This window comes from Stenella coeruleoalba (assembly GCF_951394435.1).
Source record: "Stenella coeruleoalba genome assembly, chromosome: 3".
Taxonomy (NCBI): domain Eukaryota; kingdom Metazoa; phylum Chordata; class Mammalia; order Artiodactyla; family Delphinidae; genus Stenella; species Stenella coeruleoalba.
The window spans coordinates 136132207-136158561 of record NC_137148.1 but is presented as its reverse complement, the minus strand read 5'-3'; the positions used below and the strand labels follow the sequence as shown (position 1 = coordinate 136158561).

The 26355-nt window shown below is 42.0% G+C and overlaps 1 long non-coding RNA gene across 4 annotated transcripts in view; it reads right to left on the bottom strand.

Moving 5' to 3' along the window:
- Positions 1 to 26355, bottom strand: part of LOC307184152 — a 503327-nt gene that overhangs the window by 28304 nt on the left and 448668 nt on the right. For all 4 annotated transcript variants that reach the window (XR_013827669.1, XR_013827670.1, XR_013827671.1 and 1 more), the window contains one exon: positions 23003 to 23079. This is a non-coding gene — a long non-coding RNA (uncharacterized lncRNA). The remainder of the gene's footprint in view (positions 1 to 23002; positions 23080 to 26355) is intronic.

Here is a 26355-nt window from a genome sequence, read left to right as displayed (position 1 = left end):
ATGGAAATAAAAACAAAAATAAACAAATGGGACCTAATGAAACTTAAAAGCTTTTGCACAGCAAAGGAAACTATAAACAAGAAGAAAAGACAACCCTCAGAATGGGAGAAAATATTTGCAAATGAATCAACGGACAAAGGATTAATCTCCAAATATAAACAGCTCATGCAGCTCAATATTAAAAAAACAAACAACCCAATAAAAAAATGGATAGAAGACCTAAAAAGTGAGTTCTCCAAAGAAGACATACAGATGGCCAGGAAGCACATGAAAAGCTGCTCAGCATCACTAATTATTAAAGAAATGCAAATCGAAACTACAATGAGGTATCACCTCACACCAGTTAGAATGGGCATCATCAGAAAATCAACAAACAACAAATGCTGGAGAGGGTGTGGAGAAAAGGGAACCCTCTTGCACTGTTGGTGGGAATGTAAATTGATACAGCCACTATGGAGAACAGTAGGGAGGTTCCTTAAAAAACTACAAATAGAACTACCATATGACCCAGCAATCCCACTACTGGGCATATACCCAGAGAAAACCATAATTCCAAAAGACACATGCATCCCAATGTTCACTGCAGCACTATTTACAACAGCCAGGTCATGGAAGCAACCTAAATGCACAATGATAGATGAATGGATAAAGAAGATGTGGTACATATATAGAATGGAATACTACTCAGCCATAAAAAGGAATGAAATTGGGTCATTTGTAGAGATGTGGATGGACCTGGAGACTGTCATACAGAGTGAAGTAGGTCAGAAATGTTGCTTCAGTCGCGTAGTTCCTATTCATCTGTCGATGGACACTTAGGTTGCTTCTATGTCCCGCCTATTATAAATAGAGCTGCAATGAACATTGTGGTACATGACTGTTTTTGAATTACGGTTTTTTCAGGGTATATGCCCAGTAGTGTGATTGCTGGGTCATATGGTAGTTCTATTTTTAGTTTTTTCAGGAACCTCCATACTGTTCTCCATAGTGGCTGCATCAATTTACATTCCCACCAACAGTGCAAGAGGGTTCCCTTTTCTCCACACCCTCTCCAGCATTTGTTGTTTGTAGATTTTCTGATGATGCCCACTCTAACTGGTGTGAGGTGATACCTCATTGTAGGTCTGATTTGCATTTCTGTAATAATTAGTGATGTTGAACAGCTTTTCACGTGCTTCTTAGCCATCTGTATGTCTTTTTTGGAGAAATGTGTATTTAAGTCTTCTGCCCATTCTTTGATTGGGTTGTTTGCTTTGTTGATATTGAGCTGCATGAGTTGCTTGTATATTTTGGAGATTAATTATCTGTCAGTAGCTTCGTTTGCAAATATTTTCTCCCATTCTGAGGATTCTCTTTTCATCTTGTTTATAGTTTCCTTTACTGTGCAAAAGCTTTGAAGTTTCATTAGGTCCCATTTGTTTATTTTTGGTTTTATTTCCGTTACTCTAGGCGGTGGATCAAAAAAGATCTTGCTGTGATTTATGTGATAGAATGTTCTGCCTATCTTTTCCTCTAAGAATTTTATAGCGTCCAGTCTTACATTTAGGTCTTTAATCCATTTTGAGTTTATTTTTGTGTATGGTGTTAGGGAGTGTTCTAATTTCATTCTTTTTTTTTTTTTTTTTTGCGGTATGTGGGCCTCTCACTGTTGTGGCCTCTCCTGTTGCGGAGCACAGGCTCCGGACGCGCAGGCTCAGCGGCCATGGCTCACGGGCCCAGCTGCTCCACGGCATGTGGGATCCTCCCGGACCGGGGCACGAACCCGCGTCCCCTGCATTGGCAGGCGGACTCTCAACCACTGCGCCACCAGGGAAGCCCTAATTTCATTCTTTTACATGTAGCTGTCCAGTTTTCCCAGCACCACTTATTGAAGAGGCTGTCTTTTCTCCATTGTATAGTCTTGCCTCCTTTACCAAAGATAAGGTGACCATATGTGCATGGGTTTATCTCTGGGCTTTCTATCCTGTTCCATTGATCTATATTTCTGTTTTTGTGCCAGTACCATACTTTCTTGATTATTGTGGTTTTGCAGTATAGTCAGAAGTCAGGGAGCCTGATTCCTCCAGCTCCGTTTTTCTTTCTCAAGATTGCTTTGCCTATTTGGGTTTTTTTTTGTTTCCATACAAATTGTGGAATTTTTTCTTCTAGTTCTGTGAAAAATGCCAGTGGTAGTTTGATAGGGATTGCACTGAATATGTAGATTGCTTTGGGTAGTATAGTCATTTTCACAATGTTGATTCTTCCAGTCCAAGAACATGGTATATCTCTCCATCTGTTTGTACCATCTCTAATTTCTTTCATCAATTTCTTATAGTTTTCTGCATACATGTCTTTTGTCTCCTTAGGTAGGTTTGTTCCTAGGTATTTTATTTTTTTGTTGCAATGGTAAATGGGAGTGTTTCCTCAATTTCTGTTTCAGATTTTTCATCAGTAGTGTATAGGAATGAAAGAGATTTATGTGCATTAATTTTATATCCTGCTACTTTACCAAATTCATAGATTAGCTCTAGTAGTTTTCTGGTAGCATCTTTAGGATTTTTTATGTATACTATCTTGTCATCTGCAAACAGTGACAGTTTTACGTCTTCTTTTCCAATTTGGATTCCATTTCTTTCTTTTATTTCGCTGATTGCTTTGGCTAAAACTTCCAAAACTATGTTGAGTAATAGTGGTGAGATAGGACAGCCTTGTCTTTTTCCTGATCTTAGTGGAAATGATTTCAGGTTTTCACCATTGAGAAAGATGTTGGCTGTGGGTTTGACATATATGGCCTTTATTACGTTGAAGTAAGTTCCCTCTATGCCTACTTTCTGGAGAGTTTTTTATCATAAATGGATATTGAATTTTGCTGAAAACTTTTTCTGCATCTACTGAGGTGATCATACGTTTTTTATCCTTCAATTTTTTAATAAGGTGTATCACATTGATTGATATGTGTATACTGAAGAATCCTTGCATTCCTGGGATAAACCCCCCTTGATCATGGTGTATGATCCTTTTAATGTGCTTCTGGGTTGTGTTTGTTAGTATTTTGTTGAGGATTTTCACATCCATGTTCATCAGTGATATTGTCCTGTAGTTTTCTTTTTTTGTGACATCTTTGTCTGGTTTTGGTATCGGGGTGATGGTGGCCTCGTAGAATGAGTTTGGGAGTGTTCCTCCCTCTGCTATATTTTGGAAGAGTTTGAGAAGGATAGGTGTTAGCTCTTCTCTAAATGTTTGATAGAATTCGCCTGTGAAGCCATCTGGTCCTGGGCTTTTGTTTTTTGGAAGATTTTTAATCACAGTTTCAATTTCAGTGTTTGTGATTGGTCTGTTTATATTTTCTATTTCTTCCTGGTTCAGTCTCGGAAGGTTGTGCTTTTCTAAGAATTTGTCTATTTCTTCCAGGTTGTCCATTTTATTGGCATATAGTTGCTTGCAGTAATCTCTCATGATCCTTTGTATTTCTGCAGTATCAGTTGTAACTTCTTTTTCTTTTCTAATTGTGCTGATTTGAGTCTTCTCCCTTTTTTTCTTGATGAGTCTGGCTAATGGTTTATCAATTTTGTTTATCTTCTCAAAGACCAGCTTTTAGTTTTATTGATTCTTGCTATCGTTTCCTTCATTTCTTTTTCATTTATTTCTGATCTGATCTATATGATTTGGTTCCTTTTGATAACTTTAGGGTTTTTTTGTTCTTCTTTCTCTAATTGCTTTAGGTTGTTTATTTGAGATGTTTGTTGTTTCCTGAGGTAGGATTGTATAAAGTTCCCTCTTAAAACTACTTTTCCTGCATTCCATAGGTTTTGGGCCATTGAGTTTTCACTGTAATTTGTTTCTAGCTATTTTTTAATTTCCTCTTTGTTTTTTCAGTGATCTCTTGGCTATTTAGTAGCGTATTGCTTAGCCTCCATGTGTTTGTATTTTTTCCAGTTTTTTCCCTCTAATTGATATCTAGTGTCATAGCACTGTAGTTGGAAAAGATACATGATTCGACTTCAATTTTCTTAAATTTACCAAGGATCGATTTGTGATCCAAGATATGATCTATCCTGGAGAATATTTTATGAGCACTTGAGAAGAAAGTGTATTATGTTGCTTTTGGATGGAATGTCCTATAAATATCAATTAAGGTCATCTTGTTTAATGTGTCATTTAAAGTTTGTGTTTCATTATTTATTTTCATTTTGGTTGATGTGTTCATTGGTGAAAATGGGGTGTTAAAGTCCCCTATTATTATTGTGTTACTGTCGATTTTCCCTTTTATGGCTGTTAGCATTTGCCTTATGTATTGAGGTGATCCTATGTTGGGTGCATAAATATTTACAATTGTTATATCTTCTTCTTGGATTGATCCCTTGATCATTATGTAGTGTTCTTCTTTGTCTCTTCTAATAGTCTTTATTTTAAAGTCTATTTTGTCTGATATGAGAATTGCTTCTCCAGCTTTCTTTTGATTTCCATTTGCATGGAAATCTTTTCCATCCTCTCACTCTCAGTCTGTACGTGTCCCTAGGTCTGAAGTGGGTCTCTCGTAGACAGCATATATACAGGTCTTGTTTTTGTATCCATTCAGCCTATGTCTTTTGGTTGGAGCATTTAATCCATTTACATTTAAGCTAATTATTGATACGTATGTTCCTATTACGATTTTCTTAATTGTTTTGGGTTTGTTATTGTAGGTCTTTTCCTTCTCTTGTGTTTCCTGCCTAGAGAAGTTCCTTCAGCATTTGTTGTGAAGCTGGTTTGGTGGTGCTGAATTGTCTTAGCTTTTGCTTGTCTGAAAAGGTTTTAATTTCTCTGTCGAAGCTGAATGAGATCATTGCTGGGTAGAGTAATTTTGGTTGTAGGTTTTTCCCTTTCATCACTTGAAATATGTCCTGTCACTCCCTCTGGCTTGCAGAGTTTCTGCTGAAAGTTCAGCTCTTAACCTTATGGGGATTCCCATGTATGTTATTGGTTGCTTTTCCCTTGCTGCTTTTCATATCTGTTCTTTGTATTTAATTTTTGATAGTTTGATTAGTATGTGTCTTGGCATGTTTCTCCTTGGATATATCCTGTATGGGAATCTCTGCACTTCCTGCACTTGATTCAGTATTTCCTTTCCCATATTAGGGAAGTTTTCAACTACAATCTCTTCAAATATTTTCTCAGTCCTTTTCTTTTTCTCGTCTTTTGGAACCCCTATAATTCGAATGTTGGTGTGTTTAATGTTGTCCCAGAAGTCTCTGAGACTGTCGTCAATTCTTTTCATTGTTTTTTCTTTATTCCGCTCTGTGGTAGTTATTTCCACTATATTATCTTCTGGGTCACCTATCCGTTCTTCTGCCTCAGTTATTCTGCTATTGATTCCTTCTAGAGAATTTTAAATTTCATTTATTTTGTTGTTCATCATTGTTTATTTGCTTTTTAGTTCTTCTAGGTCCTTGTTAAACGTTTCTTTTATTTTCTTCATTCTTTTCCAAGATTTTGGATCATCTTTACTATCATTACTCTGAATTCTTTTTCAGATAGACTGCCTATTTCCTCTACATTTGTTTGTTCTGGTGGGTTTTTACCTTGCTCCTTCATCTGCTGTGTATTTCTCTGTCTTCTCATTTTGCTTAACTTGCTGTGTTTGGGGTCTACTTTTCTCAGGCTGCAGATTCGTAGTTCCCATTGTTTTTGGTTTGTGCCCTGAGTGGGTAAGGTTGGTTCAGTGGGTTGTGTAGGCTTCCTGGTGGAGGGGACTGGTGCCTGTGTTCTGGTGGATGAGGCTGGATCTTGTCTTTCTGGTGGGCAGGACCACGTCTGGTGTGTTTTGGGGTGTCTGTGAACTTATTATGATTTTAGGCAGCCTCTCTGCTGATGGGTGGGTTTGCGTTCCTGTCCTGCTAGTTGTTTGGCATTGGGTATCCAGCACTGGAGCTTGCTGGTCATTGAGTGGAGCTGGGTCTAAGCATTGAGACAGAGATCTCTGGGAGATCTCTCGCCAGTTGATGTTACATGGGGCCAGGAGGTCTCTGCTGGTCCAGTGTCCTGAACTCAGCTCTCCCACCTCCAAGGCTCAGGCCTGACACCTGCCCGGAGCACCAAGACCATGTCAGACACATGGCTCAGAAGAAAAGGAAGTAAAAAAACAGGAAGAAAGGGCTTCCCTGGTGGCGCAGTGGTTGAGAATCTGCCTGCTAATGCAGGGGACACAGGTTCGAGCCCTAGTCTGGGAGGATCCCAGATGCCACGGAGCAACTAGGCCCGTGAGCCACAACTACTGAGCCTGCGCGTCTGGAGCCTGTGCTCTGCAACAAGAGAGGCCACGATAGTGAGAGGCCCGTGTACCGCGATGAAGAGTGGCCCCCGCTTGCCACAACTAGAGAAAGCCCTCACACACAAAGACCCAACACAGCAAAAATAAATAAATTAATAAACTCCTACCCCAACATCTTCTTTAAAAAAAAAAAAGGAAGAAAAATAAAATAAGTTACTAAAATAAAAAATTTTAAAAGTATATTACTAAATTTAAAAAGTTAAAAAAAAAAGAAGAGAGCAACCAAACCAATAAACAAACCCACCAATGATAACAAGTGCTAAAAACTAAACTAAGATAAGCATATAAATCAGAAGCTAGTCAGTCGCATACAGCAAATGCCAAGTCTACAGTTGCTCCCAAAGTTCACCGTCTCAATTTTGGGATGATTCGTTGTCTATTTAGGTATTCCACAGATGCAGGATACATCAAGTTGATTGTGGAGATTTAATCCGCTGCTCCTGAGGCTGCACGGAGAAATTTCCCTTTCTCTTCTTTGTTTGCACAGCTCCTGGGGTTCAGCTTTGGATTTGGTCCCGCCTCTGCATGTAGGTTGCCCTCTGGCGTCTGTTTTTCGCCCAGACAGGGGGGAGTTAAAGGAGCGTCTGATTAGGGGGCTCCGGCTCACTCAGGCCGGGGAGAGGGAGGGGTACGGAATGTGGGGCGAGCCTGTGGTGGCAGAGGCCGGCGTGACATTGCAACAGCCTGAGGCACGCTGTGTGTTCTCCCGGGGAAGTTGTCCCTGGAACCTGGCAGCGGCGGGCTGCACAGGCTCTTGGGAGGGGTGGTGTGGATAGTGACCTGTGCTTGCACACAGGCTTCCTGGTGGCTGCAGCAGCAGCCTTATCGTTTCATGTCTGTCTCTGGGGTCCACGCTGATAACCGTGGCTCGCGTCCATCTCTGGAGCTTGTTTAGGCGATATTCTGAATCCCCTCTCCTTGCACACCCCGAAAAAATGGTCTCTTGCCTCTTACACAGGTCGACTTTTTCCCGGAATCCCTCCTGGCTAGCTGTGGTGCACTAGCCCCCTCAGGCTGTGTTTACGTAGCCAACCCCAGTCCTCTCCCTGGGATCTGACCTCGGAAGCCCAAGCCCCAGCTCCCAGCCCCCACCTGCCCTGGCAGGTGAGCAGACAAGCCTCTCGGGCTGGTGAGTGCTGGTCGGCAGTGATCCTCTGTGTGGGAATCTCTGCCCTCTGCATCCCTGTTGCTGCGCTCTCCCCCATGGCTCCAAAGCTTATCCCCCTGCCACCCCACCTCCCCGCCAGTGAAGGGGCTTCCTAGTGTGTGGAAACTTTTCCTCCTTCACAGCTCCCTCCCAGAGGTGCAGGTCCCATCCCTATTCTTTTGTCTCTGTTTTTTCTTTTTTCTTTTGCCCTACCCAGGTACTTGGGGAGTTTCTCGCCTTTTGGGAAGTCTGAGGTCTTCTACCAGTATTCAGTAGGTATTCTGTAGGACTTGTTCCACATGTAGACGTATTTCTGATGTATTTGTGGGGAGGAAGGTGATCTCCACATCTTATTCCTCCGCCATCTTGAAGGTCCTCTTGCTAGTTCATTTCTTTACAAAACATAGCAGCGGAACTAAAGACAAGTGTCAAATCACACAGAGGTCTTCCTATTGCAAACTATACAATCTTAGGTAAAGTAGCATCTTTAAGTGTGAGTTGCCTCATCTATAAAATGGTGATAAAAATGTGAAGATTACTTGAAACAATTCGTGTAAAGAATCTAACATTCAATTAGATGGGTACCGGGGAGATATGTATTCCCAACTCCTGAGGCTCCATTAGCTAGAGTTAGTGCTCACCCTGGCTTCTCTCCCCTAACCTCAGGAGCCCTTCTCTAGAGGAAGAAGAATGACTTACGCATTGACTGATTGGCAATTTTAAGAAGGAAGCAACTTTCAAGGCCTGTCTGTGATAGGCGTTCATTTAAGAGCTGCTTACCTGAGCAGACGCTAACATTCTGATCTGCTCAGTACCTCTGTGCCGTAAGGGACCCACCCCTGAAAATGTCTACCTCGACCATGCCTGCTAGAAAAGCCCACCTGACTCAAGAGTAAAGAATGCTGTTGAAAGCTTTCTCTGCATCTATTGAGATGATCATATGGTTTTTCTCCTTCAATTTGTTAATATGGTGTATCACATTGATTGATTTGCGTATATTGAAGAATCCTTGCATTCCTGGAATAAACCCCACTTGATCATGGTGTATGATCCTTTTAATGTGCTGTTGGATTCTGTTTGCTAGTATTTTGTTGAGGATTTTTGCATCTATGTTCATCAGTGATATTGGCCAGTAGTTTTCTTTCTTTGTGACATCCTTGTCTGGTTTTGGTATCAAGGTGATGGTGGCCTCGTAGAAGGAGTTTGGGAGTGTTCCTCCTTCTGCTATATTTTGGAAGAATTTGAGAAGGATAGGTGTTAGCTCTTCTCTAAATGTTTGATAGAATTAGCCTGTGAAGCCATCTGGTCCTGGGCTTTTGTTTGCTGGAAGATTTTTAATCACAGTTTCAATTTCAGTGCTTGTGATGGGTCTGTTCATATTTTCTATTTCTTCCTCATTCAGTCTTGGCAGGTTGTGCATTTCTAAGAATTTGTCCATTTCTTCTAGGTTGTCCATTTTATTGGCATAGAGTTGCTTGTAGTAATCTCTCATGATCTTTTGTATTTCTGCAGTGTCAGTTGTTACTTCTCCTTTTTCATTTCTAATTCTATTGATTTGAGTCTTCTCCCTTTTTTTCTTGATGAGTCTGGCTAATGGTTTATCAATTCTGTTTATCTTCTCAAAGAACCAGCTTTCAGTTTTATTGATCTTTGCTATCATTTCCTTCAATTCTTTTTCATTTATTTCTGATCTGATTTTTATGATTTCTTTCCTTCTGCTAACTTTGGGGATTTTTTGTTCTTCTTTCTCTAATTGCTTTAGGTGCAAGGTTAGGTTGTTTATTCCAGATGTTTCCTGTTTCTTAAGGTAGGATTGTATTGCTATAAACTTCCCTCTTAGAACTGCTTCTGCTGCATCCCATAGGTTTTGGGTCGTTGTGTCTCCACTGTCATTTGTTTCTAGGTATTTTTTTAATTCCTCTTTGATTTCTTCAGTGATCACTTTGTTATTAAGTAGTGTATTGTTTAGTCTCCATGTGTTTGTATTTTTTACAGATCTTTTCCTGTAACTGATATCTAGTCTCATAGCGCTGTGGTTGGAAAAGGTACTTGATACAATTTCAATTTTCTTAAATTTACTAAGGCTTGATTTGTGACCGAAGATATGATCTATCCTGGAGAATGTTCCATGAGCATTTGAGAAAAATGTGTATTCTGCTGTTTTTGGATGGAATGTCCTATAAATATCAATTAAGTCCATCTTGTTTAATGTATCATTTAAAGCTTGTGTTTCCTTATTTATTTTCATTTTGGATGATCTGTCCATGGGTGAAAGTGGGGTGTTAAAGTCCCCTACTATGAATGTGTTACTGTCTATTTCCCCTTTTATGGCTGTTAGTATTTGCCTTATGTATTGAGGTGCTCCTATGTTGGGTGCATAAATATTTACAATTGTTATATCTTCTTCTTGGATCGATCCCTTGATCATTATGTAGTGTCCTTCTTTGTCACTTGTAATAGTCTTTATTTTACAGTTTATTTTGTCTGATATGAGAATTGCTACTCCAGCTTTCTTTTGATTTCCCCACCCATTTATGATAAAAACCCTGCAGAAAGCAGGCATAGAGGGAACTTTCCTCAACATAATAAAGGCCATATGTGACAAACCCACAGCCAACATCGTCCTCAATGGTGAAAAACTGAAGCCATATCCACTAAGATCAGGAACAAGACAAGGTTGCCCACTCTCACCACTCTTAGTCAACATTGTTTTGGAACTTTTAGCTACAGCATTCAGAGAAGAAAAGGAAATAAAAGGAATCCAAATTGGAAAAGAAGAAGTAAAGCTGTCACTGTTTGCAGATGACATGATACCATACATAGAGAATCCTAAAGATGCTATCAGAAAATTACTAGAGCTAATCAATGAATTTGGTAAAGTAGCATGATACAAAATTAATGCACAGAAATTTCTGGCATTCCTATACACTAATGATGAAAAATCTGAAAGTGAAATTAAGAAAACACTCCCATTTACCACCGCAACAAAAAGAATAAAATATCTAGGAAAAAACCTACCTAAGGAGACAAAAGACCTGTATGCAGAAAATTATAAGACACTGATGAAAGAAATTAAAGATGATACAAATAGATGAAGAGATATACCATGTTCTTCGATTGGAAGAATCAACATTGTGAAAATGACTCTACTACCCAAAGCAATCTATAGATTCAATGCAATCCCTATCAAACTACCACTGGCATTTTTCACAGAACTAGAAGAAAAAATTTCACAATTTGCATGGAAACACAAAAGACCCCCAATAGCCAAAGCAATCTTGAGAACGATAAACAGAGCTGGAGGAATCAGGCTCCATGACTTCAGACTATACTACAAAGCTACAGTAATCAAGACAGTATCGTACTGGCACAAAAAAAGAAATATAGATCAATGGAACAGGATAGAAAGCCCAGAGATAAACCCACACACATATGGTCACCTTATCTTTGATAAAGGAGGCAGGAATGTACAGTGAAGAAAGGACAGCCTCTTCAATAAGTGGTGCTGGGAAAACAGGACAGCTGCATGTAAAAGAATAAAATTAGAACACTCCCTAACACCATATACAAAAATAAGCTCAAAATGGATTAAAGACCTAAATGTAAGGCGAGAAACTATCAAACTCTTAGAGGAAAACATAGGCAGAACACTCTATGACATAAATCACAGCAAGATCCTTTTTGACCCACCTCCTAGAGAAATGGAAATAAAAACAAAAATAAACAAATGGGAGCTAATGAAACTTCAAAGCTTTTGCACAGCAAAGGGAATCATAAACAAGACCAAAAGACAACGCTCAGAATGGGAGAAAATATTTGCAAATGAAGCAACTGACAAAGGATTAATCTCCAAATTTTACAAGTAGCTCATGCAGCTCAATAACAAAAAAACAAACAACCCAATCCAAAAATGGGCAGAAGACCTAAATAGACATTTCTCCAAAGAAGATATACAGATTGCCAACAAACACATGAAAGAATGCTCAACATCATTAAACATTAGAGAAATGCAAATCAAAACTACAGTGAGATATCATCTCACACTGGTCAGAATGGCCATCATCAAAAAATCTAGAAACAGGGCTTCCCTGGTGGCACAGTGGTTGAGAGTCCGCCTGCCGATGCAGGGGACGCGGGTTCATGCCCCGATCCGGGAAGATCCCACATGCCACGGAGCAGCTGGGCCCGTGAGCCTTGGCCGCTGAGCCTGCGCGTCCGGAGCCTGTGCTCCACAACAGGAGAGGCCACAACAGTGAGAGGCCCGCGTACCACAAGAAAAAAAAAATCTAGAAACAATAAATGCTGGAGAAGGTGTGGAGAAAAGGGAACACTCTTGCACTGCTGGTGCAAATGTGAATTGGTACAGCCACTACGGAGAACAGTATGGAGGTTCCTTAAATAACTACAAATAGAACTACCATATGACCCAGCAATCCCACTACTGGGCATATACCCTGAGAAAGCCAAAATTCAAAAAGAGTCATGTACCAAAATGTTCATTGCAGCTCTATTTACAATAGCCAGGAGATGGAAGCAACCTAAGTGTCCATCATCCGATGAATGGGTAAAGAAGATGTGGCACATATATACAATGGAATATTACTCAGCTATAATAAGAAACGAAATTGAGTTATTTGTAGTGAGGTGGATGGACCTAGAGTTTGTCATACAGAGTGAAGTAAGTCAGAAAGAGAAAGACAAATACCATTTGCTAACACATATATATCGAATCTAAGAAAAAAAAAAGGTCATGAAGAACCTAGGGGTAAGACGAGAACAAAGACACAGACCTACTAGAGAATGGACTTGAGGATATGGGGTGGGGGAAGAGTAAGCTGTGACAAAGTGAGAGAGTGGCATGGAGATACATACTCTACCAAATGTAAAATAGATAGCTAGTGGGAAGCAGCCGCATAGCACAGGGAGATCAGCTCGGTGCCTTGTGACCATCTGGAGGGGTGGGATAGGGAGGGCGGGAGGGAGGGAGACGCAAGAGGGAGGAGATATGGGAACATATGTATATGTATAACTGATACACTTTGTTATAAAGCAGAAACTGACAAACCATTGTAAAGCAATTATACTCCAATAACGATGTTAAAAAAAAAAAAAGTAAAGAATGGGCAAGTCCACTTTGCCATAGATTGAAAGCCACATTCTCTAATCCTGTGGTTATCCGCAATAATGTTGAAATTTCAATTCTCTAAAAAAAAAAAAAAAAAAAAAATCACTCATCTCAAATGACTACCTGCTTCATCCATGGGTGGGGCTGGTCAAGACATAGCCAAATCAGCAACTGGGAGAGGCAGAGGAGTCCAGGAAAATAGCCCCTGGAGTCCAAAACACTGCACTTCCATCCCAGCTCGGCCACATCCTTGCTGTGTGACTTTGGGTCAGTTGCCTGATTGTCTTAGCCTTGATTGCCTCCTCAACTGCATGGAGATTAAATACATCCATTGTCAACGGGCCTCAAAGGGCTGTCTGGGGAAAAAAATGAAAGGAAAGAAATTCAGGCAATTTCCAAATTGCCCTTATTATGTAAATAATTATTTGGGACCTGGACAGAATTTGGTTACATGGAGCTTTTTTATTACTACAAAAGGGAATTCTTGGATTCTTACGTGCTAGGCACTGAGTTAGACACTTCCCCTGCTATCACTGAATACGTACAACAATCCTGCATCTTCTGTCTTATTGACTTGGAGGAGTAAGATGCTTGATCTGCCCTGTGCTAGGCAAATCTCTGTCTCTGAGAATTTATTCTAGGGGCTTGCTAAATACATCTGAGATTCCAGTGGAGTGTGCCTGATGAGTGTGTTTCCTGAGATGATCACGTCGTAAAACAAGAATGGATTTGACAGAGAACCCAATGTGCCCTTCTACATGCAGCTGGTTTCACATTATATTAAATTTCCAAGCCCTGTGAAATAAGGGACTCGTGGGCCCCTATCCTTCCTCTCCACCCTTCCACACCCACATTCACTGAACAGTAGAGATCGTCAGATATTCCCTCCGTTCCCCGAGCACACACCTTCCATATGAGTCAGGAGGAACACTTGAGAATTCCAGGAACACATTTAATCACTTAAATTTGGTCGGTGCCATCAACCTCTGGGGAATTGATACAAACGCTGGGAATTACAGCAAGTGTTCTTGTGGAAGCACATTGCCAAAAAGATGTCTCTTTTCGGGCTTAGGTTTGGTTTCAAATCCAAGGCTTTTAACATTTTAAGTTTATCTGAATATTGATCTTGAGTAACTGAATTAAAAAGTGTTCTCTCTTCTTTCTTTGCCTATTGGTAGCTTGTTTGTTTATTTAAACAGAAGAACATCCCATTTAAAATTCATTTTCTTTTGAATTCTAGGTAACAGAATTAGAAACTCTTAGTTCTACTTAATCTGTAAGTAACAGGAGTGTTATTTAATGATTCCACAAGTCTTTACTGAGCTCTTTCTATATGCCAAGCACTGTTCTAGGTATTGGGATACCAGGTTCGTGGGTGGATACCCAGCCATTCTTTCGTCTATCCATTCATTCATTCAACAAGTAGTTTTGAGCACCTCCTGGAGGTGTCAGGCACTGCACTATGTGAAGGGGACACAAAGCTGAATGAGACAGAAATGATCCCTGCTTTCATAGATCTGACAGTCTTCAGGGAGCACTAAGACATGGGCTGTGCCTTCTAGGAGCTCTTGGCTTGGTAGGTGAGGAAGAACTTTAGTAGAGCTGTGTAGCAGAGCGCTCTGGGAACCCTAAGGGAGAATGCGAGCAGTATTGGGCAAGGCTGAGGCTGGAAATACTGAGTGAAAGCTTTGGAGGTCTGAGAGCCGAGTTTGAGGTCCAGCTCTGCCTCTGGTTGCTCTCTGACCTTGGCCTCCCCCCCTTGTCTTAGTGTCCTCTTTTGTGAAATGAGAGTAGTAGTGTCATCCACCCCAGGATTGTGAAGCTTCAACAAGGCGCTGGCACAGTGCCTGGAGGCTCCTCCTCTTCTTTGATCCTCAGAGTCCATTCTGGACACATTCCTAGGAAGGTGAAGACTCCACTGGGTCTAAGATGTGGAGTGAGCTGGGGAAATGGGTCCAGTTGGTCTTTGCTACCACCCTGGTCTAGAATGGCAGTGCCTGGCAAGAGGAAGACTGTTGGGCTCAGGCTGAGTTCCGCTTGTTGGCCTATAGGTCAGCATTTCTCAAAGTGTGGTCTACATAGATAACGTTTAGGTAGCGTTGAGGCAAACATTTGTATGTGTATTACGAAGAAACTATCTTTCCACTTATGGTAGTTCTATAATGCTTCCTTTAAAAATAAATTTATGTAAGTTAAAAAAACTGATTTGATTTAAAGGAGAACCTAAAGGACTAGCAGTGTGGTATGTGAATGTGGTAAAACCACGAGTGGTATTTGTTTGCGGAGATTTGGGAAATGCTGGCGTAGAACGAGGTTCTGAATGGTACCAGTCCTCCGGCTCCTTACTGTAAAATGGAAGAGACAGCATTACCTCCCAGGGAGTAGAGGGATGACATGAGACAATGTGTATGAAGGTCCTGCATGGTGCTTCAGATAAGAGCCCATCTTACGTGAAGTTGCTCTCTCCCTGCCTCACTCAGGATTATATGATCCTCTTTGATTATCTTCATTGCCTGTATCACTATCTAAAATTATCTTGTTTACAGTCCTCCTCTGTAATTCTGAAATTCCAAATGCCCTCAAGGTAGAACATTATAAAAAATAGTTTGGACATGCAACAGTTTGTTTTTGATATAAATCTGCAGTTTTTGTAGCAAAATATGACCTGAACTGATGTGAAACTATCTTTTTTCTTAATTTATCCCTCTTAGTGTAAACATGGATATGTGCAGCTACAGAACTGTTAATGTGTTTGACTATGAAGAGCTGGCTCAGACTCCATGGGGTATAACGTATTACATGGAATTTGAACAGCATGACCTCTCTAAAATGTGAAAAATTCTCTTTCCCCCCAAAATATCTGTGGTGAATGTTTCAGATAAGGGATTGTGGCTCTCTAGCTGTTTGTTTCCCCAACCTGAACATACACCCCAAGGGGGCAGGGACCTCATTTTTTTAATTCAATACTGTATCCCCAGGCCTAGACCAGAGACTGGCACATAGTAAGCTCTTGGTACATGTGAGTGGAGCTGCTGAGTGGATGTCTCCCTGTGGGCCTGGCTCTGGTGAGGGGGTTTCTGGCAGTTCAAAAGGACCGTTTTTGGCTGGCTGGCCCCTTGCAGTGGTAGGTAGCTGCCTGTTTTGGACATGTGAGGGGCAAGCCTGAGACCCCTGAAACCACATCTGTCTCAGAGCTTGGCTCTAAGAGTGATTAGGTTTACTTGGGATGGTCCAGACTGGACAGGACCATCCAGGGAGGCCTTTCCAATCTAGTCCCTGATGGCATCTTAAACTGCTAGAATTCAATGTCTGTGAGGCTACTTGAACCATGGCAGAAGGCTGCGAGTCCCTACTCTGTTTCCTGATGCACCAGCATAGCCCCACATCTCTGGACTGGTATTTCCAAAAGCCTTTTGATGATATTTGTGCTCCTGACTGCCTCTCTGCCCAGCTTTCTCAGACAGCACCAGTTCCTATATTCCTTTTGGCACTACAGAGCTTCTTGCATGTAGCAGGGGCCTGGGAAATGTTTACTGAATGACTGAGTGGATGAACGAATTAAAGAAATAGTGAATTGCATCTTTCTGATATTTGACCTTCTCCCTTTTTCCTAGCTTGGTGCAATCCCCCAGTCTTTAGCTCTGAGGTGCTGGCATGCAGATTTTGTTCACCACTTTGTTTCGCAGTATATTCAACTCTCATTCTTGGCTTCTAGGCTCTGACTGCCACCTGGAGACCCTCCTGCTAGGCTGCATCCTCATCCTTATCTTCATCTTCACTGAGCATTGAATGAATGATCACTTCTTGTGGGCCAGGGACTATATTGAGCTCATTATCTTGTTTAATTATTTTATCCCCTCTTTACAGAGAGGTGAAGTAACTCACCCAAGGTCACATAGCTAACAAGTGGCAGAGCTGGAATTCCAACCTAGGCCTGGCCAGTCATTCTGACATCCTCTCTACCTACGCTGGGCCTGTGAGAACCTCTCCATTTTCCTCCTTTGAGTTGTCTCCACAAATCACCAAGGGATTCCAAACTCTTAGTTCAGCCTGCTAAGCCCTGCAGCCCAAGATGAACCCTTGGATGCCTGGCCCTAACCCCTCAGGTCATGGAAGATACACCCATTACCAGCATGCAGTTCTATGGCTTTGTGGTTAATGTGTCAGGCTGTGGAATCCCAGAGAAGCAGTTTTAGTCCCAGCTCTAACGGACATACCTCAAAGAATATAAACTCTAGGAGACCATGATAGGTACTCAATAACGTGTTTGATTAAGTTGATTAATCAATCAAATTCAATAACACCTGTGAAGAGCATGGCTCAGTGATTGGCACAAACTAAGCATCTTCAAAGGATGGCTATTCTTTTTATTTACTATGAGAGGCCCATTTCAAATTCGAGCATTGATAAACTAAAGCTTTTTGACAAGTGCAAGTGACTCCTATTCTACAGTCATGGTAGAAACCTAAAGTGATTCTCCTCCATCAAAATCAGGGACTAGAATCTCTACGTTGTTGAGCAGTCTAGAGTTTTTACCCAGTTCCGTCTTCCCTGACATGACTTTGCCCTCGTCTCACACAGAGTCAGGCCTGGCCTACAGCAAAGGACTGAGGGAGCAAGGCTGCAGGAGGGTGTTGTGAAAATTCTCAGCAATGAATCCCTGATGCTTTGCCTAAGGACTAAAAGCACAGTCAATTTATCTGTTGCCTTTCCATCTCCAAATCATCCAGCTCCTGCAGGATCCTTACTTGGGAACATTAACTCAAGTTTAGGGCCTCCTCTTCCTGTTGTGTAAGCCACCTTCCTACCCTACCTTGTTGGGTTTCCTCTCCCACCTCAACAAGCTTGCTGATGTGGAATGCATTTTATGCTGAGGTGTCAGCCCTTGAGGGGCTGGGTCTTCACGAATGTAATTCAAGGCGGCAGAAGCTGAGCGGGGAAAGTGTAGTGTGAGCAATTTTCGAGCCAAGTTTGTACTTAATTCTGTGTAGTTTTATTTATTTTTTTCATCAGAAAAATCACTTTGGAGTTATTGATTCAATGAGCTGTGCGAGCAAAAGAGCAGTGTGAACCATAATGTGGTGTACAGCTCCGAGGAGTCAGTGAAATCAGTATCTTTGGGTTCGTGTGTGTAGCAGAGAGCTCTATTGAGATGACATTTGCATTTATTTGCTTTTCTTCAGAAGAAGGATCTGGAAGAGCCCCTGGGACACACTGAGTGCAGTCCCCTTCCTAGAAGGTAGGTGGACTCACTGAGAACGGCTATACTTAGAAGGTCAGGTACAGAGTAAGTTGCTACATGATCAAAGAAGAATGAGTCCAAAGAGGCCTTTTAAACCTGAGAATTACTGAAGGCGACTGGGGAGAAAATATTTTCAAGAAAACTTCATCAATATATCTCCCATTCCATGGGCTTGTCTTACAATATGACATTGATATTCCTCCACTGAGACGTGGAGGTCTTTGTGTCCTTCCCTTGAAATGGGGTGGATCTTTGTAACTGGCTTGACCAACAGAATGTGGTGGAAGTGATGCCACATGACTTCTGAGGCTAGAAGGCAATATTGCTTCCACCTGTTTCTTGGAACGCAGCTGCCATGTTGTAAGGAAGCCCAAGCCATGGAGAAGCCATGTGCGGGAGGTGTTTCAGTTGGTCACCCCAGCTAGGTCTGCAGCCAGCATCAACTGTCAGATATCTGAATGAATGAGCCCTCAGATGAGTATAACCTCCAGCATTTGAATTTTCTAGCTGAGACCCTCAAACATTGTGGAGCAGTGATAAGCCATTCCTATTGTGCCCTGACTGAATGCCTGACCTCCAGAAATCATGGGAAGTAATAAATACTATTATCGTTTTAAGCCACTAAGTTTTGAGGTGATTTATTACACAGCAATAGATGACTAATTTAATAGATGATGATTTAGAGTAAGAGAGGTCCTTGGAAATTGCTGACTGATATCGCAAGGAGGCTGCAGGTTCTGAAATTGCAAGGGGGTAGAGGCTAATAACTTCTGACAGAACTTGGCTTGGGAGAGGGAAGGAGATGCAACAAAGTCAAGAGCTTCCTGGGTGCCGTGAACCTTTGTGGGAAAGGTATGAAGATGATCCAGTCTCTGCCACTGGGTTTTGAACTTAACCCTCAAGGCAAGTGACTCTTCTCCATGGTCATGGCTGGGGATAGCTTGATTCCATACCTATGGATGCTGGAGGCTGGTAGCACATCCCAGCCTCTCAGGACTTCTAGAGGGTTCTAGGCCAAAGTCTACTTATTTGCCAGTGCCTGTTTCTCTTGGATATTGTAGGAGATGAAACTCCCTAAAACTCATGGGCAATCATAAGGGCTAGACTGAAGATATAAGATCTCTGGTCACAAAACAAGGAAGGAGTTTATGCTAGTAGAGGTTCTTTGTTGTGAGCAACAGACAATTATTCTAGATGATTTAAGCAGAAAGTGAAATTATTAGAAAGGTTTGGATAGTTTCCAAAATCCCTGGGAGGCTAGAGATTAAGGGCCAGGTCACATGTCAGACCAGTTTGGTAAGGACACAATTGCCACAGCACTTGGAACCTGGATGTGGCTACTTCTCCATCAGGATGGAACCTCCCTGTTGCTACTTCTTTGGGTCACTAGTTCCTGATTCCAAGTCTAGGAACAGATGTATCTGATTGGTGGAGCCTTGGTCATGTGCCACCTCCTAGCTGCAAGTAAGCAGGGAAATCCAGGATCTAGAGCTTCATCTTTGTACAATGGGGGATTCCTCCCAGATAGGAAGAGACTTCACGTACTGGACAGATAAAGAATTGCAAATATCCACTACTGGGTTGCTACTGTGGATATATCACTGTGTCAGTGTGTGTTTGTAGAGGAGAGGGAGCAAGACTCTGGGGACATTTCTGGGAAGAATATTACATTTAGAAAATACGGTGTGCTGGTTATTTCCTGCTTATTCTCAGCACCATTCTTGCCTTTACACACGCTGCTCTGCATTACAGGGCCTGGACCCCTGCAAACCACAGATCTCAGACCCGCTTTGTAGGTTCAGCCAAGGGGAAGCACTGGTAGGAAGTTGGATGGTGGGAGGAAGTGAGATGGTGTGCTCTTCGTGTGATCTTTGGGAGTGACTGCATCTCTGCCAATTCCAACCTCAGTCACAATGGCTCAGTACCGGCCTGGGAGAGTCCTCCCTGTTGGTCCTCCTTCATGGCTCCATCACCCTTTCTGGCACCCCCAGTGGCGCAGTCATAAGTGCATTCCTGCACTTAGATAATAACATGTTCTCGTCTTTGTCCCAACATAGAGCTGCTTTCTGCTTTTTCCTAGTCTCCGGCTTACCTCAACTTTTCCTTTTTGTTCTTTTAGCATTTCCAACACTTTGTAAGTACTTTTTTGGATTAAATCCTCTGATTTGAAATATTAATCTGCTTGCTGTTTTCTGACTGGACTCTGACTGCTACACTTGGTAATTTGGTGAGAACTATAGGACTTATATTTATAACACTGTTCTCAATTTCAAAGAGGTTTAATGCTTGGAATACTCCCGTTTCTTCCTTTTTCCACCTGCTAAACTCATATGTAGCATTCAAAACTTTGTCCAGGCATTCATTCTCCAGAAGCCTTCCTGATATTACCCCTGCACTCTGCCCCTCTAAGCCCTAAAGTGCCAAATATAGTATCACACGCTCACAGGGAGGTATATGACAGTAGTGTCTGTTGATGTTCACAGTGACAGTCATGAAGATTAAAAGTGTATGTTTGCAAGAGAATGCTTCAGTAGCTTTTCTTAGGCAACTGTGCTGATCTCTGAGTCTGGAATTCTAATCCAGATTCCATTAGTAGCTAGCTGTGCAACCTTGGAAGTCAGATGACTTTTCTGGGCCGTAGTTTCCTCTCCTGAAAAATGAGTGTGTTCAATCAGGAGGGTGATGTCCAGACTTTAAAAAATTTTTTTGAGTAACATCACAAGGAAACCCAGAAGGGAAACCAGAAATAGAAGATCTGGTTGAAGTCATGGGTGGGCATTCTAGAGTTTCATAAACTCCAGTCTTCCCCTAGCCTCAAACCCTTGGCAGTACCTTCATCATTCCACCAGGGATCCATGGAGCACAGTTACAACTCTGCACTAGATCATTTCTTCTATGTATTTCAGTTTTACACATACAGGCACAAAAGGAGGGGATCCAATTAAATATGATGCCAAAAAAATTGCTCAAATGATAGTCTGCACATACCTTACTTCAACCAATAGACTTAGAAACCTGGGTGCAAATCTTCCTTGCTACCTTGTCAGATAAGACATGTATATTTTGGCCAACTGGATAACTACACCATATTCAATGGCAGATAAAATGAAATCCTGTGGAGATATCTGAATAAGGCATAGTCCAAGTCCTCACACCATGAACCTGATAAGATCATTATAATAGCTTTGAATACTGAGGCTTAGTTACCCTGTAACCAACATTTTCTCTTGAAAGTAACCATATCTGTGTTGGTTCACCTTTTCCAATTCTGTATGTAGCCTGACTAATTGGCTCTACTGAGTTGAGGTGGGTGTTCACCATTAACACAGCTTGATACAATAGGAAATCATCTTTGTAGTCAGTCACAGAAGATCCAGTTTTTTGGGTAAAGTTCAAGTGCACCAAATTGTGCTTTCCTTAAGGAGGGAAGAAACATGGGAGCATGGGGCAAAACAGAAGCAGAGAGTCTCAAGTATGGGACCTGTCTGGAGTTGTTATTAAGAAGAAATTTTGCCCATGAGAATTAACACATGTTCTCTATCCACTCAATTTTTCATCATTATTGTCATCATTATTGCAGCCAGTGTCATTACCTTCAAAGGCGCTAAGCATTTACTATGTTCCAGAGTAATGCTCATCATGTCTAATCCCCACAATCATCCTACCCTTATTTTTTACAGAAGAGGAAACTGAGGTTCAGGGATGTTCCATTACTCACTTTTTTGCATTCACTAGTCAACAAGTAACTGAACTGGGAGTCAAATCCATATGGGCTTAATTATGAGACCATGCTCAAAACCACGACATCCTACTGCTTTCCCACTTCTAGAACCCCACAGTGCAAGGGTGGGCTCCTCATTTCTCTTTGTCCTATTAGCATGATGATATCTGTCTGTCATGCCATTGTCAGTACATCTTTTCACTCATGGACAATCAAAGGCCTGTGAGGTCCCTATGGGGGGCTCCTGGTGACCTATCCTCGGCTTAAAGCAGCTTCAGGTGTCTGCCTTCTTTCCATGTCTGGGACTTCTGGCCACTACTGAGCTGTCACCTGGCTTGGGAGACCCACTGAATCAAGACTGAAACCAATTAGCATGGGAAACCTGCCAACTCATCCTCCAAGTTCCCAGCAGACAGCCTAATTTCCCTGGTGGTGAGAACTTCCCACTGGCAATGATGTAACCCCTGTCATGGCAAGGGTTTCCAGGATAATCATGTCTCTCTTCAATGGCTGCAAAAAGTCAATTAATGAGCTGAAAAGGCAGAAATGAAAAAGGAGGTGGAAGGGCATAGAGAACCAGGTAATATGGCTAATGATTAAAGAGAAAGGCTAGTCATTCAAGCCAGAGTATGGGTCTTGTGAGAAGCGATGCCTTGGTTAAAGGAGAGACCACACTGGCTCCTGATCTCTGAAATCATCACCATCCTTAGGGGCGTTGAAAGAGCACTGGACCTTGGTTTCAACCCTTGGATGATACTGACTTACGGTGTTTTTGGAACAAACCTTTTCCTTTTCTGTTACAGCGCATGGAGGCTAAAATTGTAGGTCCTGGACTCAAAGTGCTTAAATATTGAATCTAGTCTCCACCACTTACCAGCTGATTCTGACAAATTATTTATTATCCGTAAGACTTAATTTCCTCAACTGTAGAATCAGATAACAATGATATTCATCTCACAGGGTTGTCACAAGGCAAATAAGGGGAAATTATTTCCCTTTAGCTTATAGGGTACCAAGCACAGTGGCTGGCACATGGTAAGCATTCTCTAACTTGGGATGTTTTTGGCTGCAAGTAATTGAAACTCCATCTCAGAGTGGCTTAGAAAAGGAAGTGTAATGGCTCATGTGACTGAAAGTTTAGGGAGAGGATGTCTTCAGGATTAAATTAGTTCCTCAGTGACTTCCTCAAGAACCTGGCTCTTTCCATATTTCTATTTGTGATCCTGAGTGTTAGCTCCACTCCTAGGCTGGTATCAGGATGGGTGCCTTACCTCCAGGCACCACATCTACATATGTCAATGTCCTGGGGAAGAAAAAGGATGTCTCTCCTATGACTCTCTATTTGAAGCAAAGTAACTTTATTATTATTTTTTTAAATCCTACCAGCAAACTTCTGCGCATATCTTATTGTCCAGAATTGGGTCACATGCCTGTTCTGACCAATTACTTGTAAGACACATTTAACCAATGGAACTTACCCTGGCTCTGAGGGGTACAGTCAGCTTCACCTGAGGCTACACGGAGGAAGCTTGGATGTCCAAAGAAAATTGAAGTTCTGTTGGGAAAGAAGAAGGGAGATATGGATGCTGGCTAGGCATCTGAATAAAATCTCTACAATCCATAAGTCTTACTATTATTATTCTTACTATTACTCTTTTTATCATCAGTTTTTGCTTTGGACTGCTTGCTCTCCCAGTCTCTCTTCCTGTTCTGAGAGTCATGAGTCTGATCTTAGCATTCTCAGTGTCTGCTGGGCTAAGTTTGGTCCCTGCCTCTTCTAATGAGAGGTCAACTGAAATGTACCATTTCTATTTCCAACTTTTATTCCCTTCTCAGAAATACCTCAAGCCAAACACTCCAGGTGTGCAGAGTTACTCAAAACAAGCCAAAGGATTGATTTCAAGATCCCAGCAACTGTCACAACAGTGAGTTGTGTAACTGAGCTGATGATACAGTTGACTAACTGCCAAAGGGTCTGCCTTTTTCTACTTCAGGAACATACCTGGGAATCCCTCCTCTACCCAAGATGGCAAGCCCACCTCAAATAGTGTTTTGGATTGAAGGGTGGTACATCTGAACATTTCTAGCTCCTCTGTGTGTTGCGGTCACATATTGTATGGCTAACACTTTTTTTTTTTTTTTTTTTTGGAAGGATCAGTGCAAATGGTTGATAACAACCATTCCCATTTTGAAGGAACAACTCAAAACATAATAGCATGCCATTTGGGGGTTGGGAAAATATTCTTCAGTTACATGCGACAACCAATTCTTTTTTAGTTTCCTCACCGTGAAACATAGCTTAGTCACATGCATAATTGAATTGATTTTTTCATTTGAATTTATCCTTGGCTTTTGGCCACAATGAAGGTTGCTTGCTGAGCAGATGGCACAGACCATGTTTTCTGTCTGTTGCAAATGGTCTGTTCAATCAACCATCAGCAACCCCTCAGCCACTGGTCAGTTGGCCTGAGTCAACCAGAGAGTGATGTGTTTGGTTCCGAGGGTAGACTGGGTCTGTCGCCTCATAGCTTAGATAACATTTTTCCTCCAAGGGTCAAGTCAGACTCTGCTGTCTGACGTCATAAACTCTCAGGCAAATGGCAGCAATTCAGCATTATGGTAGTATTCTCAATGATCAGCCAGGGAGTCTCCAGAATCCAGCAGATGAATTATGGTTCCTTGAGTAAGATGTTTATCACCCTCTTCTCAGAAATAAATTCCCTTTGTTTTCATCAGAGAATCATGAACACTTAGAGCTAGAAGTGACTTTGGAGGTTATGTGTTTAAATGTTTTTGCAGCAAAGTCCATGGGGTGGACCTAATTTGTGTTTGCTGCCGGGACTCTGATGTAGGGATTCAGTCTGTATGAAGTCCCCATAGATCTTCTAGGAGAGCCAGTGAGGAAATATGTTGGAGTTGACTATTTGCTCTAGGCTGAAATTCATAAACCAAGATGGGGAACAAAGGTTGCCCCTTAACTCTTGAACCAACTCTAAGTTTGAGTCCAGTTCTTAGATGGTCTGTCAAAGAAGGGGAATAATTCGGCATGCTACACTTTTTTGCATCTTGCCCTCTATCCTGGTCCCAAAGAAACCATTCCCAGATTCCCAAAAGAGAGGGCACAGTAAGAAACTGTATTTGTGAGTCAAAGGAATCATTAACACCAGGCTGCAAGATACTCAGAGAGCATGGAAACTCTACTTAGGGGTATGACAAGAGTTTGGTGTTATGATTCTTGGAGTGGTAGAAGCATGACAAAAGCCAGGTCAGACTGGGAGAGGGGAGAAGGAGCAAGGGCCACTTGTGGGCTAGGTAGCCTGTGACTGCTTGAGCCATGCCACCCAAGACTTGGCTCAAGAGAAGCAGTAAATATGGTGACCTGGAGAGCCTGGAACCAGCAGTTGTACAAAGGAACCTCAGTGGACACTAAGTAGGTGGTCATGTGAACTGAGTTCACCCACCTGTTTCCCTCCCCCATGACCTTGCAATCTCAGGAAAATTGGTTGACCTTCATTCATTCCAGCCATGATGCCTTGACACTGTCAGTTTGGAGGATTCCTCAGTATTCTCTCTCGATCTCTCTTTCAGGTTAGTTAGAGTAGGGCTCCGTTGATTGCAATTAAATTACCCTAACTGTTACAGGGTCCCTTTATGAATTAGCTAATTGCAAAATAGATAGACACTTAAGGAGTGAGTTTGGCCCTTCAGGGGGCTTGAGCCCTAAAGCTACCACTTCATCACTGTCCTGCCACTTGAACACTGCCAAGCACAGCTGCATACCTGGGCTATCGGGCAATGGAAACGTGTCAGTAGTGAATGCCTCACACTTCGCTGCAGGAGGAAAACACAGATGGTTAGCTATCATGATACTCCTCCATGTCAAAAATCATTGCTTTCTTTCTTGTCTCAGTATGACCTGTGCCAACAGAGAGAGGGCTCTGGGAATCAGCACAGCTGGAGCCAGCTCAGCTCAGCTCAGCTAGCTGTGGGACCCTGAGCAAGTCATTCCCCTCTCTGCAGTTTACTCACCTATAAAAGAGTGAGATAACACACAGCAACCCAGCATAGACTATTAAGAAGAGCAGAATTTCTCTGGTTGCTGGAAAAATGCTGGTGGGCCAGGTGGTGGTGGTGGGTGGAAATCTGCCTGCCAGTTGTTCCTGTCTTACCTCCTTCTTTGGTTCTTGAGGAACCCTAGAGGTCCAAGAGACACAGTTGATGATCACAGGGCTAGATGATCGCTAAGGGACTTTCCAGTCTATGAGTCAGTCAATTTTAATTTCTTTTACAAAACAGCCATATGTCCCTTTTCTCTAGCCCTTACCTAAGCATAACCCTCACTACTCCATGTACACATACTTTCTCTATGAATACAGGGAAGAAGAAAATGGGCTGTTTATGTGGTTAGCACTTGCTGATTGGATCTTCTGTATTACCAGAGATGGCCAAGATCATTGACAGGATCTAAGGCGCCACTAATAACTCCAGTAGAACATGCTCCTGCAGATGGGAAGCTTGAGCCCTCTCCAGAGCACCTATGGCCACTGGTCAGGCTTTTCAGGGCCTCATGGCACTGAAGTAGAATTACAGAAGCATAAGAAGTTCTGAAAGGCCCTAGTCCCTAGAGCTCATGTTTGGACATCCTAAGGATAAAGTGCTTCTCTGAGAGCATCATGAGCCATTCAGACAAATTTATAATACTGATACTTAAAGGTATACAAGAGATGCCAGCATTTCTATTCACCCATACTCCTTTACCAAAGAATCTTCCCTTCCTGCTAAACAAACCCTTTGAACCCTTGCTAAAGAGGTGCTGAAGGATGCATGTTTG